The sequence below is a fragment of the Carassius gibelio genome, chromosome A7 (assembly GCF_023724105.1).
Source record: "Carassius gibelio isolate Cgi1373 ecotype wild population from Czech Republic chromosome A7, carGib1.2-hapl.c, whole genome shotgun sequence".
NCBI classification, from domain to species: domain Eukaryota; kingdom Metazoa; phylum Chordata; class Actinopteri; order Cypriniformes; family Cyprinidae; genus Carassius; species Carassius gibelio.
This window is the reverse complement of record NC_068377.1, coordinates 10,880,636-10,896,737: the sequence shown is the minus strand read 5'-3', so window position 1 is coordinate 10,896,737 and position 16,102 is coordinate 10,880,636. Positions and strand designations below refer to the sequence as shown.

The 16,102-nt window shown below is 42.8% G+C and overlaps 1 protein-coding gene across 2 annotated transcripts in view; it reads left to right on the top strand.

The window, feature by feature from the left end:
• Nucleotides 1–16,102, top strand: part of mrc1a (mannose receptor, C type 1a) — a 179,961-nt gene that overhangs the window by 70,133 nt on the left and 93,726 nt on the right. The gene's annotated exons all lie outside the window — the stretch shown is intronic.

The following is a 16,102-nucleotide window of genomic DNA, read 5'->3' as shown; positions in this document are numbered from 1 at the left end:
GATGAATAAACTAGACAAGAAGATAACTGAACTTCAACTTGAAATGAACAGCCTCAAAACAATCGAGGTGGAAATAGAAAGAAAATGTGAGTCCTAATCTACAACCCCACCTAATGTACCTGCTGCACCAGTAGTAAGTCCAACACATCTACTAACTCCTGCCATCAAACGTGACCATTTAAGACTGACTTTTCCTACTGTTGGAAGATCATCTGATGACACTCACCCACTGCAGTATCTAGCACGATGTCAAGACTTCCAAGCATTACACCCTCTTGCCGACATTGACATTTTAGCAACTTTTCGCACGGTCCTACATGGCACAGCACGAGACTGGTGGGAGGTCGCTAGATCTTCCATAAACACATGGGATGAGTTTAAAAATGCATTTCTTTATGCTTTTCTATCAGAAGATTATGAAGATGAGTTGGTGGAATGAGTTCATACCCGAACACAAGGAGTAAAGGAGACAATTCAAGATTTTGCTTTCACATATAGAGCCCTCTGCAAACGGTGGAAACCAACCTTGACCGAAACGGAGGTGGTTAAATTGATTCTCAAGAACATAAAACCTCACCTGGCCAGTCAGTTACATAGTCGTGTCACCACAGTGGAAGAACTCGTAAAGTTGGGTCATCAACTGGAGAAGGACTACGAGCAACAACAGCAGTATGCAACTTGTGTGAGTAAACCATCATTCCCAGATGACCCACAAAAGCCCACAAACAGAACTGCTGACAAACCATCTTCTGTACAGTGCTGGAGATGTAAAGGATATCATGCACCTGGAAACTGTCCACATTATTCATCCACTCCTGAGAAACCACAGCACCATTGTGTACCCACCTGGTAAAAGAAGAGCATTTCAAACTCACAAACATGGCAGCCAACCAACCAGTAATGCTGCAACTGCTACAACCATACCTAAACTGAAAACAACCCCGAAAATACCTTCATCTCCATCTCCAATCCTTCCGCCACAGTTAATAGTGCCTGTCTGCATTGGTGTTTGGGTAGGAAAAGCTATTGTGGACACATAGGAAAGTTATAGTATGGTGCAGGAGGAGGTGTGGAAAAAATTTACCCCACATGAGAAACTGCAACCTTGGACTTTGGGACCTTTGTATCTGGCAAATGGAGAAGCTGAAGTTCCTTTAGGATGGATACATCAACAAATTAATATAGATAATCATTCTTTTACTTTACCCATTGCTATCCTTTCTTCCAAGACCCTCGCCTATTCAGTAGTTTTGGGTTTGGACTTCATATTTTTAGTGGCATGCAAATCAACGTCATTGACCGACAATAATTTTTCAAGTCAAATCCAGGAGAACAACATTTGTTTCAACATGGAAATGCTAATGTGCCTGCAAGTTGCAAATCCCAACGACAAAGAAATGAAAGAAAGCTGCAGAGTCTGCCCTTACTAAGTTCTATACCTCCTCAATCCACACTCATGTTACCATCTCCTGAGATTACTGACTTAACTCTGATTGAAAAGGCTGCGAATGATGCCCACTTACCTGCTGATGGTAAACAACAATTGCAGGAACTTCTAGAGAGGAACACTCAAGTATGCACACTTCAACTTGGTCATACTGATGTTCTGAAACATTACATCTACACAAGTCAGCAAGTACCCATTAAACAGAAACCTTACCGCATGTCTCCTCTCAGGCAAGCTCTGGTAAACAAACAACTGGAAGAGATGCTTAAGACAGGAATTGTGGAACCATCATACTCGGGTTGGGCTTCTTCAGTCGTTCTTGTCCCCAAGAAAGATGGCAGCATGAGATTCTGCGTGGATTACAGGAAGTTAAATGCCATTACCGAAACAGATGCTTACCTATTGCCGAACATTACAGAGATTCTCGAATCAATTTCAGGGGCAGCAATTTTTTCCACAATAGATCTCAACAGTGGATTTTGGCAAGTGGCCATAGACCCCTCAAGTAAACCAAAAACTGCCTTCATCACTCCTTCAGGACTTTTCCAATTTAACGTTATGCCTTTTGGGCCCTGCAACCTTCCAAAGTTTAATGGAGACGGTATTGGGGAAATTGCGAGGAGTTTTGTTTACATAGATGATATAATCATCTATTCATCAAACCTAAATCAGCATCTACAAGACTGTCTTCCATAAGCTACAAGAAGCAGGTTTGACCATCAACTTGAAAAAAAAGTTAATTCTGCCTCCAAGAAATTTCATTCCTTGGCCATGTTGTGAATCCTAAAGGTATTATGGCAGATCCAAGCAAAGTTGAGGCCATTCGGTCTTATCCAGTACCCACCAACCTTAAAGAGGTACAGCGGTTTCTTGGACTAGCCGAATGGTACCATCGATTTGTGCCGAATTTTTCAAAAATTGCAGAAACCATAAATGCTCTGAAAAAGAAAGGGAAAACATTTAATTGGTCCGATAAGTGTCAACAGGCATTTGAGCAGCTCAAGACATGTTTGTCTTCACCCCCCATTCTCAGTCATCCAAATCTGCAACATCCTTTCACAGTATACACAGACGCTAGTAGCACGGGTTTAGGAGCTGTGTTAACCCAAAGAAAAGAGCAAGGAATGGAAGAAGTTATAGCTTATGCAAGCCCAAGCTTCAACCCAGCAGAAACAAACTACTCCATCACCGAGAAAGAGTGTTTAACAGTCATCTGGCCGTTAGAGAAGTGGCAACACTACCTGGAGTACAGAATGTTCACAGTTGTGACTGATCACTCTGCCCTTCAGTTAATTTCTGCTTGCAGCTATATTTAGTAGTAGTAGTAGTAGTAGTAGTAGTAGTATGTATGTATTCTGTGATAGTTTTCTTCAGGATTCTTTGATGAATAAAAAGAAAAGCATTTTTTTTAAATATAAATATTTTCTAACATTATAAACTACCGTTCAAAAGTTTGGGTCAGTACATTTTATTCTTTATTTTTTTTAAGAAATTAAAACTTTTATTCAGCAAGGATGTGTTTATCCAGATAAGAAGTGATAGCAAAGATTTAAATTTGTTAGAACATATTTATATTTTGAATAAATATCATTCCTTTTAAAGCTGCTGTTAGTAAACAGAACTGCTTGTGTCTTGTGGAAGAATATTTTAGCCAGAGCTACTTCTCTCTGTTTATGTCTATGAAGAATCACAAAGATACTGGGTTACTCCACTACGGTACCTACTCAAAGCATTCTAAAATAATCTTTAGTATAATCTTCAGTCTTAATATAATCACTTATTATAGGTGTACCCTAGTGATTCAGGACAGGCTAAAAACATGGTTTGGAAAATGGATTCATGTTGTACTCACTTTTTGTAAATTTTGAACACAAAATAAGTTACGGACCACAGCTCTGATTGGTTGTTTCTTACCGGGAGTGGTATATTTCTGCAAATGGCAATTGTCAGGGTGCGTGATAGACAGAGGACTCAGAAGCAGAGTGGAGAAAAGGAGAATCTTTATTCTCGCCACAAAACACAAAATAAGAGATCTCCGAGCTGGCCGGCACACTGGGGACCACTCGCGCTGCCGGATCTCCGAACTATGGATCCTTAGACGGGAAAACAGAAGGTGAGACTGAGACTTGGACTGAGACCATACAAAACATGGGCAAAGACAAAACAATCTACTCACAACGACAGACAGAATAGCAGAGACATATAAGGTGGGGGAATGAGCGACAGGTGGGTAAGAAGGAGCTTGTGATCCGCACAACCCCGCCGCGATCAGCGCTGATTGCCCAGATGATGAGCCTAGGAGGTGGAGGGGCAGAGGTCAGAGGCTAAAGAGGGAGCGAAAGGCGGGTTTAATCTTTGAAAAGTGGAAAACCGGGTGGATCCTTCTAAACTGAGGGGGCAAATTGAGTCGTACTGACACTGGACTAAGCACTTTGGCGATGATAAACGGTCCAACAAATTTGGGTCCCAGTTAATGTGAGGACAGTCTGAAGTTAATGTCCTTAGTTGACAACCAGACCCTCTGACCACACATTTAAAGTGAGGGCTTAGTACGGTGACGGTCCACAGATGCCTTGTTCCTCTCGCCAGTCCGAGTGAGGGCTTCTCTGGCAATCCTCCAAGTATGGAGGCATCTCTGAATAAACGCATGCGCGGAGGGAACAACAGCATCGGATTCTTGAGAGGGGAACAAAGGTGGCTGGAAGCCTAAACAGCACTGGAAGGGAGACAAACCCGTAGATGAGACCGGGAGGGAGTTATACGCATACTCTACCATTATCAACCTGGAACTCCAAGATGACGGTTCAGCAGATGCCACACAGCGCAGGACTCTCTCCAAATCTTGGTTTGCACGCTCGACCTGACCTTTAGTCTGCGGTTGATAACCAGAAGATAGGCTCGCAGTAGCCCCCATCTGTTGACAGAACTCTGTCCAAAACCTAAACACAAACTGGATCTCCCTTGCTGATGGAAATTTGGGGAGGGTATAAAATGGACCGCCTTTCAGAACCTGTCCACCACAGTGAGAACTACCGTCTTGCCGCTAGATGGAGGCAAGCCAGTCACAAAGTCCATCGCTATGGGTGACCAGGGCCGCGAAGGGACAAACAACGGCTGAAGTAGCCCTGCTGGGGGTCGACTGGATCCCTTACCTGCAGCACAAATTGGACAAGCAGACACAAACCGTCGAGCATCCTGCGCCACGGATGGCCACCAAAACCGCTGCTTGATTAACCTACAAGTACGAGTCGCTCCAGGGTGGTAAGCTAGACTAGAAGAGTGGCCCCACTGAAGTACGCTAGTTCGGACTGACTCGGGTACAAAGAGCAGACCCACTGGGCATCCAGTGGGAACAATTATTGCATAGTACCACGCGGACCTTGGACTCCACCCCCCAGGTGACCGCAGCCACAACCCATTCCGGATGCAAAATGACCACAGGGAGGGTGGGACTAGCCTCAGCATCAAAAACACGCGACAGCGCTTCAGGTTTACCATTCTTAGAGCCCGGGTGATAAGAAATGGTAAACCTGAAACGTCCAAAAAATAATGCCCAGTGAGCCTGCTTAGAATTTTATTCTCTTGGCGATGCGAATGTACTCAAGATTCTTATGATCAGTCCAAACGATAAATGTAAATCACGCTCCCTCTAACCAGTGACTCCACTCCTCCAGGACCAGCTTGTCAGCTAGTTACTCCCTATTCCCAATGTCATAGTTCCGTTCCGCGGGAGTTAAACGATGAGAAAAGAAGGCGCAGGGATGTATTTTCTCGTCCGAAGATGATCTTTGAGACAAAACTGCCCCAACCCCCACCTCCGATGCATCCACCTCCACAATGAACTGACGAGATGGGTCAGGGGTCATTAAAATGGGGGCCAAAATAAATCGACTCTTAAGGTTCTCAAACACAGCTTGGGCCTGCGACGACCAACAGAATAGTTTTCTTGTGGAGGTTAAATCAGCCAAAGGAAGGGCGATCTGGCTAAAGTTCCGAATGAACCACCTGTAAAAATTGGCAAACCCCAGAAAGTGCCGGACCGCTCGACGACTATCTGGGGTGGGCCAATCAGCAACTGCCTTTACCTTAGCGAGATCCATTAGGATACCTTCAGGTGAGAGAATAAAACCCAGGAATGGAACCGACTGTGCTGGACATGATCATGCTAATTCTGGGGAAAAATCAGGATGTCGACGATATAAACAAAACAAACCGATCGACCATGTCCCAGAACATGTCGTTGACCAGTGCCTGAAAGACCGCCGGGGAGTTGGAAAGCCCAAACGGCATAGCTAAATATTAAAAATGCCCTGTATGGGTGTTAAAGGCGGTCTTCAATTCATCCCCCTCCCTAATCCGAACCAAGTGATAAGCACTGCGAAGGTCCAACTTTGTAAAGATGGTTGCCCCATGAAGGAGCTCGAAGGCCGATGACATCAATGGCAAAGGACAACGATTCTTTAGTGTGATGTCATTCAACCCCGATAGTCAAAACAGGGGTGCAACGATCCATCCTTCTCCACAAAAAAGAACCCCGCCCCGGCTGGAGAGGATGAGGGACAGATAATGCCTGCTACCAGAGAATCATGTATATATTAGGTGGAGAAGTGCTAGGCAGCAGGTCAATCGCACAGTCGTGTGGAGTGTGGAGTCAGAGATGAAGCTTGGGACCTACTGAAAACCGCTCTCAAATCATGGTAAGCCTCTGGTACAGGTGAAATGTAATCTCCTCAGCATGATTACCAGACAAAGTTAATGTGACAAACTGGGTGGTGTGATTGATATTAGTGAGATGGGTGCCACGAAGGTTCCTGCCAGAAATAGGTTCGGCCAGTGCCTCGGCCAAAATCCCCAGACGTGTTGCCAATCTGGAATCCATGAAGTCGCCCTCCGCTTCAGAGTCAATCAATGCCGAAACCTGGAAAACAGGTCCCCCAAACTGTACTGAAGCTTGGAACTCTGAACGGCCACCAGGTGGCAGGCGAGTTGTAGTGACGCTCACCATGCACTCTCCCTTGCGTGAAAGGCGTCACTCTGCCACAGACCACTTGACCCGCCTCACCGCAGTACAGACACAGCTGATTATCCAAGCGACGGCGTCACTCTCCTATTGTCAGCCATGCTCTCATAATCTGCATAGGCTCCCCCTCCGGGAGGATGCATCGTTGAGACATTGTGTCACATGCTGCTCCATATGGGACCCCAGGGACATGTTCATGGGGAATCCCCTCCCTTCGGTGCCGAGAACGGAGAGTAATCCGGTCGTCGACCCGAATGGCAAAGTTGATTAGCCCATCCAAGCCAGGGGGAAGCTCTAGTTAATAGATCTCGTCCTTCAACTGCTCAGCCAGGCTGTGGAGGAAGTGATCCCAGAGAGCCTTCTCATACCAGCCACAGGACGCGGCGAGCGTGTGGAACTGAAAGGAGTAACTGGACATGACTGCTCTCCCTGCTGAAGCAGCGACAATGCTCGTGCTGCTTCAATACCGTGTGCCGAGTGGTCAAACACCTTGCGCAGCTCCTTTGAGAATGCCTCAAACGACGCACAACAGTCATGCTTGCTGTCCCACATGGCCGTTCCCCACTCTCTCGTTTGACCTACTAGGAGAGTGATGATGAACGCCACCCTGGATTGCTGCGTGGGGAAAAAGGAAGGCTGGAAAGTGAAAGTCAACGAGCACTGGGACAGAAATGACCGACATAGGTTGGGCTCACCCGAGTATGGAGCAGGTGGATTAAATCGCGGTTCCGCGTGGTGAGGAGCAGGTGGGACAGACGGGGCAGCTGAAGGGCTGGCCTGCAGCTGGTCAAGCCATTCTACTAGCTGGTTGAATTGGAGGGAGATCTCCGGTAGGCGCGACGAGAAGCTGCGATTTCCTCCTGCTGTTGACCCAGAAGAGAGCCCTGCTGCAGAAGAGCTCTGCGCAGCTCTGTTTCCTCTGCTGAATCCATTTATGGTGAGTAGATTCTGTCAGGGTGTGTGCTAGACAGAGGACTCAGAAGCAGAGTGGAGAAAAGGAGAATCTTTATTCTCACTACAAAATAACATAAACAATAAAAAAATGCTCTGGCGCACACAGAGATCTTCAAGCTGGCCGGCACACTGCGGACCACTCGCGCTGCCGGATCTCCAAACTATGGATCCTAAGACGGGAAAACAGAAGGTGAGACTGAGACTTGGAACCATACAAAACATGGGCAAAGACAAAACAATCTACTCACGACGACAGACAGAAAAGCAGAGACATATAAGGGAGTTGGGGAACGAGCGACAGGTGGGAAAGTATCAGCTTGTGATCCACACAATCCCACCACGATCCTACCGAACAGACAGGACAACACAGACCACAGGGGAAGCTGAGACGGCACTCTGCACCGTGACAGCAATAGGACCACTGGGAGGAGCCAGAGGAGCTTGATTTTTTTCACAGATTATCTGTCTCATATTCTACTGTCAGGACATAATGACAGGTTAAACAAATATGTAAAAAATACATTTTTACAAAAGTTACCTACTGCAGCTTTAGACTTTTATTAATCAAAGAATCCTGAAAAAGTCTCACAATTTCCAAAAAATAAAAATAAATAAATAAAAAGTGGCAGCACAACTGTTGCCAACATTGATAGTTTTAATAATAAATCAGCATATTAGAATGATTTCTTAAGGTCCATGTGACACTGTATGCTGGCTGATCGAAATTCAGCTTTGCATTACAGAAATAAAATATTTGTACATTATTTTTTTTCTCTCATTCTCTCCGAATGGATTAGATCGGACTATCGAACAGCTGAGGCCTATTACTTACATAGGCTATGCAGTTTCTTTAAAGTATCCCATTTTTCAGTAAAATATAAAATATTTCCTCTTTCTCTTTGAATGGATTAACTATAGCCAAGAAAGCTCCCTTTATATCACTTAAAGCTGTCACTCACTGTTAGTTAATCAAGACCTCACAAAGTTAATTTATAATAGATGAATATGTAATTTGGTCATAACGTCTACACTCTTTTATTGTAATGAGAGGGTTCATGAGCTTGCAGAACTCAGAACAGCTTGAATGAATTCTGTCTAACTTAAATGCCAAAGATTGGTCATTATGTTCAAGATATCAAGAGATTTGTCTGTGATTGGCGATATCCTATTTTTACATCTTCAACTGAGGGTGCATTTACTTTCGTTTGAGGGTATTTAGCACCGCCTAGCACCCCTGTAGAACAGAGCCTGGTTTCTCAACCATTTAAGTGTGCTTTGCCCCAACATTTATATTATTTACATGAATCCCACAAACTGGAAAGAGCACATATCACACCTCTGTTCATTTGCACTGCCTACCAATAGCTGCTTGAGATGAAGAGAATACAACTCTTCACTGTAGTCATCCGGTGGGGATCCACTTTCCTTGATGTTTTGATATGTTATGCTGTACATTATCATCTTATCTTTCATGGATGTTGCCTTATCTGATGTTCATCAGATACCAGTTTCTGTGCAAACTTTAGCCTGGTTGAAAAATGCCTTTGGTTAGGGTAATGGCACACCACAGGCTGATCAGACCCGGGTATGTGTCACTTAGTTACATGGTCATTTGGCAGCCCACACTGTGTCCATCTGCTTCAGCCACAGCTAGTGGCTACTTCTTTCGGCAACAGTGGCAAGTTCCCTGACTATACTCCACTGGACCTGTACACTATGCCCAACTCCTTCAGCATCATTATAGTGGAACTAGCCACAAAGCCCCTACAGCCCACTTCCACCTGGTACAGTATACTTTCACTGTCCAGCCCCGCTTTCTACCTCAGCTGCCAAGTTTGGAATATTGCAGCTTCTTCCTTTAAAGGATCTTGTTAATTGCCTCTTCCCAAGGGACTGTCAATTTGACTGTTACGACAATCTGGCTGGAGTTGGGGCAGAGAACCAGGTCTGGGCACAGACTGGTGACTGCAATTTCAAATGGGAAAGTAAATCTGTGGATAAAGTCATCTTGCATCTCCCATTCCCTGGCTATAATTAGTTGGCCTGCATCAGGGGGACTAAGCCCACTTTTCCTCCCCATTCCCTAACAAAACACTGCCTTCTTGGTAAGGTATTCTTGACATTTGGAGGGATTGCATTTACCTTGATACCTACCTTGATACTCACTTGGCCTCTATCGCTGCCGCCAAGCCCTTCAGTATGTGACTGTACAGTAGCTTCATGTTTACTTTCCCTGTGTACTTGCCTGGATCTCATTAATATTGAAGAACAAATTGAAGCACCAGAAGCAACCCACACATTCCAAGTTATCTTTAATTGAAAAATATACATTTTCATGAAATCATAGGCTATATGGTTGCAATAAAATTTTAGTTTACGATTTTAAATGACATTGTTTAAAAAAATGCTTTATTGATTGAAGTTTCATAGATGTTCAGTTGTTATCCTTTCATTACTACATCACTTGTGCAGTGAGAAATCTATAGAGGTAAAATGTATTCAGGCCGATGCTTTATTTATAATATGCGTGAAAACCAATGTGATTATTTCTGAAAACCCTTTATACACCTTTAATATACATACTTAAGTGTAGAAACGGAAATGACACACTGTGGTACAGACAAAATATTTTGAGCGTCCCTTTTTCTGTCTCTTATTGTCCTATAAAGAATAGTAGTTCCTTAGTAGTAGTAGTACACAGTTGTCCCTTATTTTCATTTTCTGAAGTTGGCAACCCAATGTTAAAGTTAATACCAGATCATTTTAGAATACTGTATAGGATGTACGGAATATTCTTTAGTTTTATGCAAAACAGAAATACAACAGATAGGATATCAGATCTCTGTCATATGGCGAAAATAAATGCAAAAAATATATATATACTTTTTTTGCTTAGTTGTGTTTGACACAAGAAAGCTGTAACTATGTATCTCGGAGGGATCATATGATGCCATTTCAAGTTTTCCTTTCTCTTTGGAGTGTTACAAGCTGTTCATGAATAGATAAGGTTCCTAAAGTTGCAAAGACTAAAGTCTCAAATCCAAACAGATATTCTTCATAAAAGTTAAGACTCATCTACGCCCTCCTAATGCTAAATCTAGTTTAAACACGCCCCCACATGACTACGTCACTGTGTGGGAATATTTGCAAAATTACGCCCAAATGTTCACACAAAGAAAGTAGCCGACTCTCACCATAGTATTGTTGTTATCACCGCCTCTATGTCGTATAGACACTGTGTGTTTCATTGTGAAGGCAAAACCACTTTGTTTGGCCTTGCAAAAGTCAAAGTCAAAGTCACCTTTAATTATGTAGCGCTTTAAAGAAAAGACATTGCATCAAAGCAACTGAACAACATTCATTAGGAAAACAGTGTGTCAATAATGCAAAATGATAGTTAAAGGCAGTTCATCATTGAATTCAGTGATGTCATCTCTGTTCAGTTAAATAGTGTCTGTGCATTTATTTGCAATCAAGTCAACGATATCGCTGTAGATGAAGTGACCCCAACTAAGCAAGCCAGAGGCGACAGCGGCAAGGAACCGAAACTCCATCGGTGACAGAATGGAGAAAAAAACCTTGGGAGAAACCAGGCTCCGTTGGGTGGCCAGTTCTCCTCTGACCAGACGAAACCAGTAGTTCAATTCCAGGCTGCAGCAAAGTCAGATTGTGCAGAAGAATCATCTGTTTCCTGTGGTCTTGTCCTGGTGCTCCTCTGAGACAAGGTCTTTACAGGGGATCTGTATCTCAGAAAGAATCAGAATCAGAATCAGAAAGAGCTTTATTGCCAAGTATGCTTATGCATACAAGGAATTTGTTTTAGTGACATAAGCTTCCAGTACACAGAGACAACAACACAGACAAAAAAAAAAAAAAAAAAAAAAAAATTACAAATTGGCAAATAAATAAGTGTATAAACAATTGTGCTATAAATGATAATGGAATAGGATTGAGTGAGATGCAGGAATGTTCTAGGATGGAGGGTTAACAAATAAATATAAGGATATTGCACGTTTATAAGCATAAGTAGGGAACATTTAACTGTTCATGAGGTACGTAGATTGCCTGGGGGAAGAAACTGTTCTTGTGCCTTGCTGTTCTGGTGTTTGCGGCTCTGAGGCGCCGGCCAGATGGCAAAAGTTCAAAGATGGGGTGACTTGGATGTGAGGGATCCAGAGTGATTTTCTGAGCCCTTTTCCTCACTCTGGATGTATACAGTTCTTGAAGGGTGGGCAGGGGAGCACCAATAATCCTTTCAGCAGTCCGAACAGTTCTCTGTAGTCTTCTGATGTCTGATTTTGTTGCTGAACCAAACCAGACAGTTATTGAAGTACAGAGGACAGACTCAATGACGGCCGAGTAGAACTGTTTCAGCAGCTCCTGTGGCAAGTTAAACTTCCTAAGCTGGCAAAGGAAATACAACCTTTGCTGGGCCTTTTTAACAATGGAGTCAATGTGATTGTCCCACTTCAGGTCCTGAGAGATGGTGGTTCCCAGGAATCTGAATGACTCCACTGCAGTCACAGTGCTGTTCATGATGGTGAGTGGGGAAAGTCCAGGTGGGTTTCTCCTAAAGTCCACGATCATCTCCACTGTTTTGAGCGTGTTCAGCTCCAGGTTGTTAAGACTGCACCAGACAGCCAGCTGCTCAACCTCTTGTCTGTAAGCAGACTCATCACCGTCCTGGATGAGGCCGATGACTGTAGTGTCGTCTGCAAACTTTAGGAGCTTGACAGAGGGGTCTTTAGAGGTGCAGTCGTTGGTGTACAGGGAGAAAAGCAGAGGGGAGAGAACACATCCCTGAGGGGCAACAGTGTTGGTGGAGCAGCTGTTTGATGTGAATTTCCCTAAGTCTCACTAACTGTTGCCTATCTGTCAGAAAGCTGGTGATCCACTGACAGATAGAGCTAGGAACAGAGAGCTGGGTCAGTTTGGTCTGAAGGGCTGTTGGGATGATGGTGTTGAATGCCGAACTAAAGTCCACAAATAGGATCCTCACATAAGTCCCTGTTTTGTCCAGATGTTGCAGGATGAAGTGCAATCCCATGTTGATTGCATCATCCACGGACCTGTTTGCTCGGTAAGCAAGTTGTCCTGGTACTTTAGTTGTCCTGGTCTCCGCTGTCTTTCAGGGCTGTAGATGTCCTTTCTAGGTGCTGATCCAGCATCTGGTCTGGATGCGTACTGGATCTGGGTGGCTGCAGTAACCCTCTGATCTGGATACAGACTGGATCTGGTGGCTACGGTGACCTCGGAATAAGAGAGAAACAGACAAATATTAGCGTAGATGATGTAGCAAGAACATAGGGTGTTATGGGAAGTGTTTCCGGTTCCGGTTCACCTAATTAATGCAGCCTAAAAATCCTTTAACGGATTTGGATATTAAAAGCATATTAGTATGTTATGTGTAAGCCAGGTTAAAGAGATGGGTCTTTAATCTAGATTTAAACTGCAAGAGTGTGTCTGCCTCCCGAACAATGTTAGGAAGGTTATTCCAGAGTTTAGGCGCCAAATAGGAAAAGGATCTGCCGCCCGCAGTAGATTTTGATATTCTAGGTATTATCAAATTGCCTGAGTTTTGAGAACGTACCGGACGTAGAGGATTATAATGTAAAAGGAGCTCATTCAAATACTGAGGTGCTAAACCATTCAGGGCTTTATAAGTAATAAGCAATATTTTAAAACCTATATGATGTTTGATAGGGAGCCAGTGCAGCGTTGACAGGACCTGGCTAATATGGTCATACTTCCTGGTTCTAGTAAGAACTCTTGCTGCTGTATTTTGGACTAGCTGTAGTTTGTTTACTAAGCATCCAGAACAACCACCCAATAAAGCATTACAGTAATCTAACCTTGAGGTCATAAATGCATGGATTAACATTTCTGCATTTGACATTGAGAGCATAGGCCATAATTTAGATATATTTTTGAGATGGAAAAATGCAGTTTTACAAATGCTAAAAATGTGGCTTTCTAAGGAAAGATTGCGATCAAATAGCACACCTAGGTTCCTAACTGATGACGAAAAATTGACAGAGCAACCATCATGTCAGACAGTGCTCTAGGTTATTACAAGCAGAGTTTTTAGGTCCTATAATTAACACCTCTGTTTTTTCAGAATTTAGCAGTAAGAAATTACTCATCATCCAGTTTTTTATATCGACTGTGCATTCCATTAGTTTTTCAAAAGAGGATGATATTGTCATGCCTGGAGCTGCTCTGTGCTGATTGCTGAGGAAATGCATCAAAATCACTCTATGGATCACCGGATTGGCTTTCACTGTGAACCAAGAAGAGTGTAGCCCCGCCACGTCTTTCTCAAGCCTGCCATGTGATGCTGTGTGCTCCGTTGTGAAAGAAAAAACTACTTTGTTTGGCCTTCCAAAAGAGGTCGCAACTAGAAATCAGTGGTTACGTTTACAGCACTGTTCCAGAACAGTTTAAACCAAATATTCAGATGTGTGCAGCTCATTTTATGGAGGGCTATTTCCTGAACCTGGTAAAGTAGCCTACAATGGCATCTAAACACAATGGCTGATGATTCAAACGTGAGTTTTGAGCAGTGTCGAGTAGCGCTTGTTGTTTGTCATTTCTCTGAACACAAATGCAGACCTGGAACCTGTTTTTTTTTTTTTTTTTACGTGGCGTGATAAGCGATGTGTAATAAATAAAAAATAATAACTCATTATAATCAGTAATTATGCCCCCACTGGATGCAACAAATGCCTCGTTTGTTATGGGGTATTTTGGTTCTGTCTCGTCGTGTCGGGACTTGGCATCATGGTATAGTAAGGTGTGTAACTTTTCCGTCACACGCTTGAGGTACTCGGCCAGTCACAACAAACTGGATAGCTAGTCAATCAGAGCACACCTCGCTTTCCAGACCGATGAGCTTTGAAAAAATCTATGCTTTTTAGAAAGGCGGTGCATAGACGAGCAACAATAATGTACATTATTTGGAAAATTTTTTTTGTTGTTTAACCATTAACCCTTAGGGGACTAAGCCCTTTTTGGTCCGTTTTCTCTATTTTTACATTTCGGCTTATAAACCATATGTAATGAGGATGGACCACCATGTATTTGGTATCAATGGATTCAGAAGACCCTAAGCTACCATAAGCATGCATGCAATATGTCTATAAAGGAAGTATGAGTGAAAAATTGTACAATAAACTAGAGAATTTCAAAGACAAAAATTAGATTTTTGTCATTTATTACTGAAAATCCTACCTCACACAACAATAGTTAAAAGTTTTTGACCCAAAAATATATTTTTCAAACTCTTTGCTTGACAGAAATGGGTTAATGTTCAATCAAATGTGTAAAGAACAATTAAATAATTAACTTTATTTACAAACAGTCCTAGGCGTTTTTTATTTATTTTTGGGACTAAGCCCTTTTTGGCCTGTTTTCTCTATTTTTATATTTGGGCTTATAAATCATATGTAAAGGAGATGAAACACCCTGTGTTTGGTATCTATGGATTCAGAAGACCCTAAGCAACCATAAGCATGCATGCAATATGTTTATATAAAGGAAGTATGAGTGAAAAATTTTACAATAAACTAGAGAATTTCAAAAACGAAAATTAGATTTTTGTCATTTATTACTGAAAAACACACAATATAGAACAGTTTTTGAACAAAGAAAATATATTTTTTCAAACTCTTTGCTTGACAGAAATGTGTTATTGTTTAATCAAATGTGTAAAGAACAATTCAATAATTAACTTTTTTAAAAAACAGTCCTAGGCATGCCAGTGAGCAAAGCAAGGCCTCTCCAGGCCTTTCCAGTAATTGTTCCAGAGTTTGTTCTGCCGTAAATCTTTTACTGCTTGCCATTTTGATAAAACAATTCTGTAATAATGCTGTATCTCTCTCGAATTTATCTCTTTGTGCTCGCTAACACTCCGATTGCTTTCTGCTTTCTCCACGTGATGCTGATTCTCCGATCGCTCGAATTTAGCTCTTTGTGCTCGCTAATACTCCGATCGGGTTCTGCTTTCTCCACCCTGATGCTGATTCTCTGAACGCTTATTGATTACATGTCTTTTACTTTCGTCCAGCCAGCTTTTACAAGGCTACAGCAGAGCTACAGAGTCCTCTGAATCGCTAGAAGACATAACCTTCCTCTGATTGGGTTAGAAAAAGACTCCTCCCAGCGGCAATTTTTCCATTGGCTGTTGCTTGTTGAATCTGCCTAGCACTATCGTTTTCATTGGCCTGTTTACGCAGTGGTATTGCGCAATAAGGGAAGTGTTTAATATACAAACTGTTTTCAGCGGAATCTGAGGAAGACGGCAAAAAAAACCGCATCTCTCTAGCATTAATAGTTTTTGAGATAACTACACATTTGTAAAAGTATGCCATTTTGGGCGGTACCGCCCAATCCGTCCCCAGAGGGTTAAGTGCATAAACACATTTCATTACAACAACTACACAAATAATGTTCTTTTTAGCAATGCCATATGACCCTTTAAGGTAGCATGATGTAACCTTGCTCTCACTTGAAATGTGTCCCCACATTAAGTCCTTGAATTTGAGGGTAATGGACCTGGAAAGTCCTTGAAACATTCTTGAATTTGAAGTTAACCAAGGGAGGGGCTGTCACGAGGAGCATGAGTTCCGAATACCAGGTCCGAGTGGGCCAGTAAGGTGCAATCAACAGGACCTGTTCTTTGT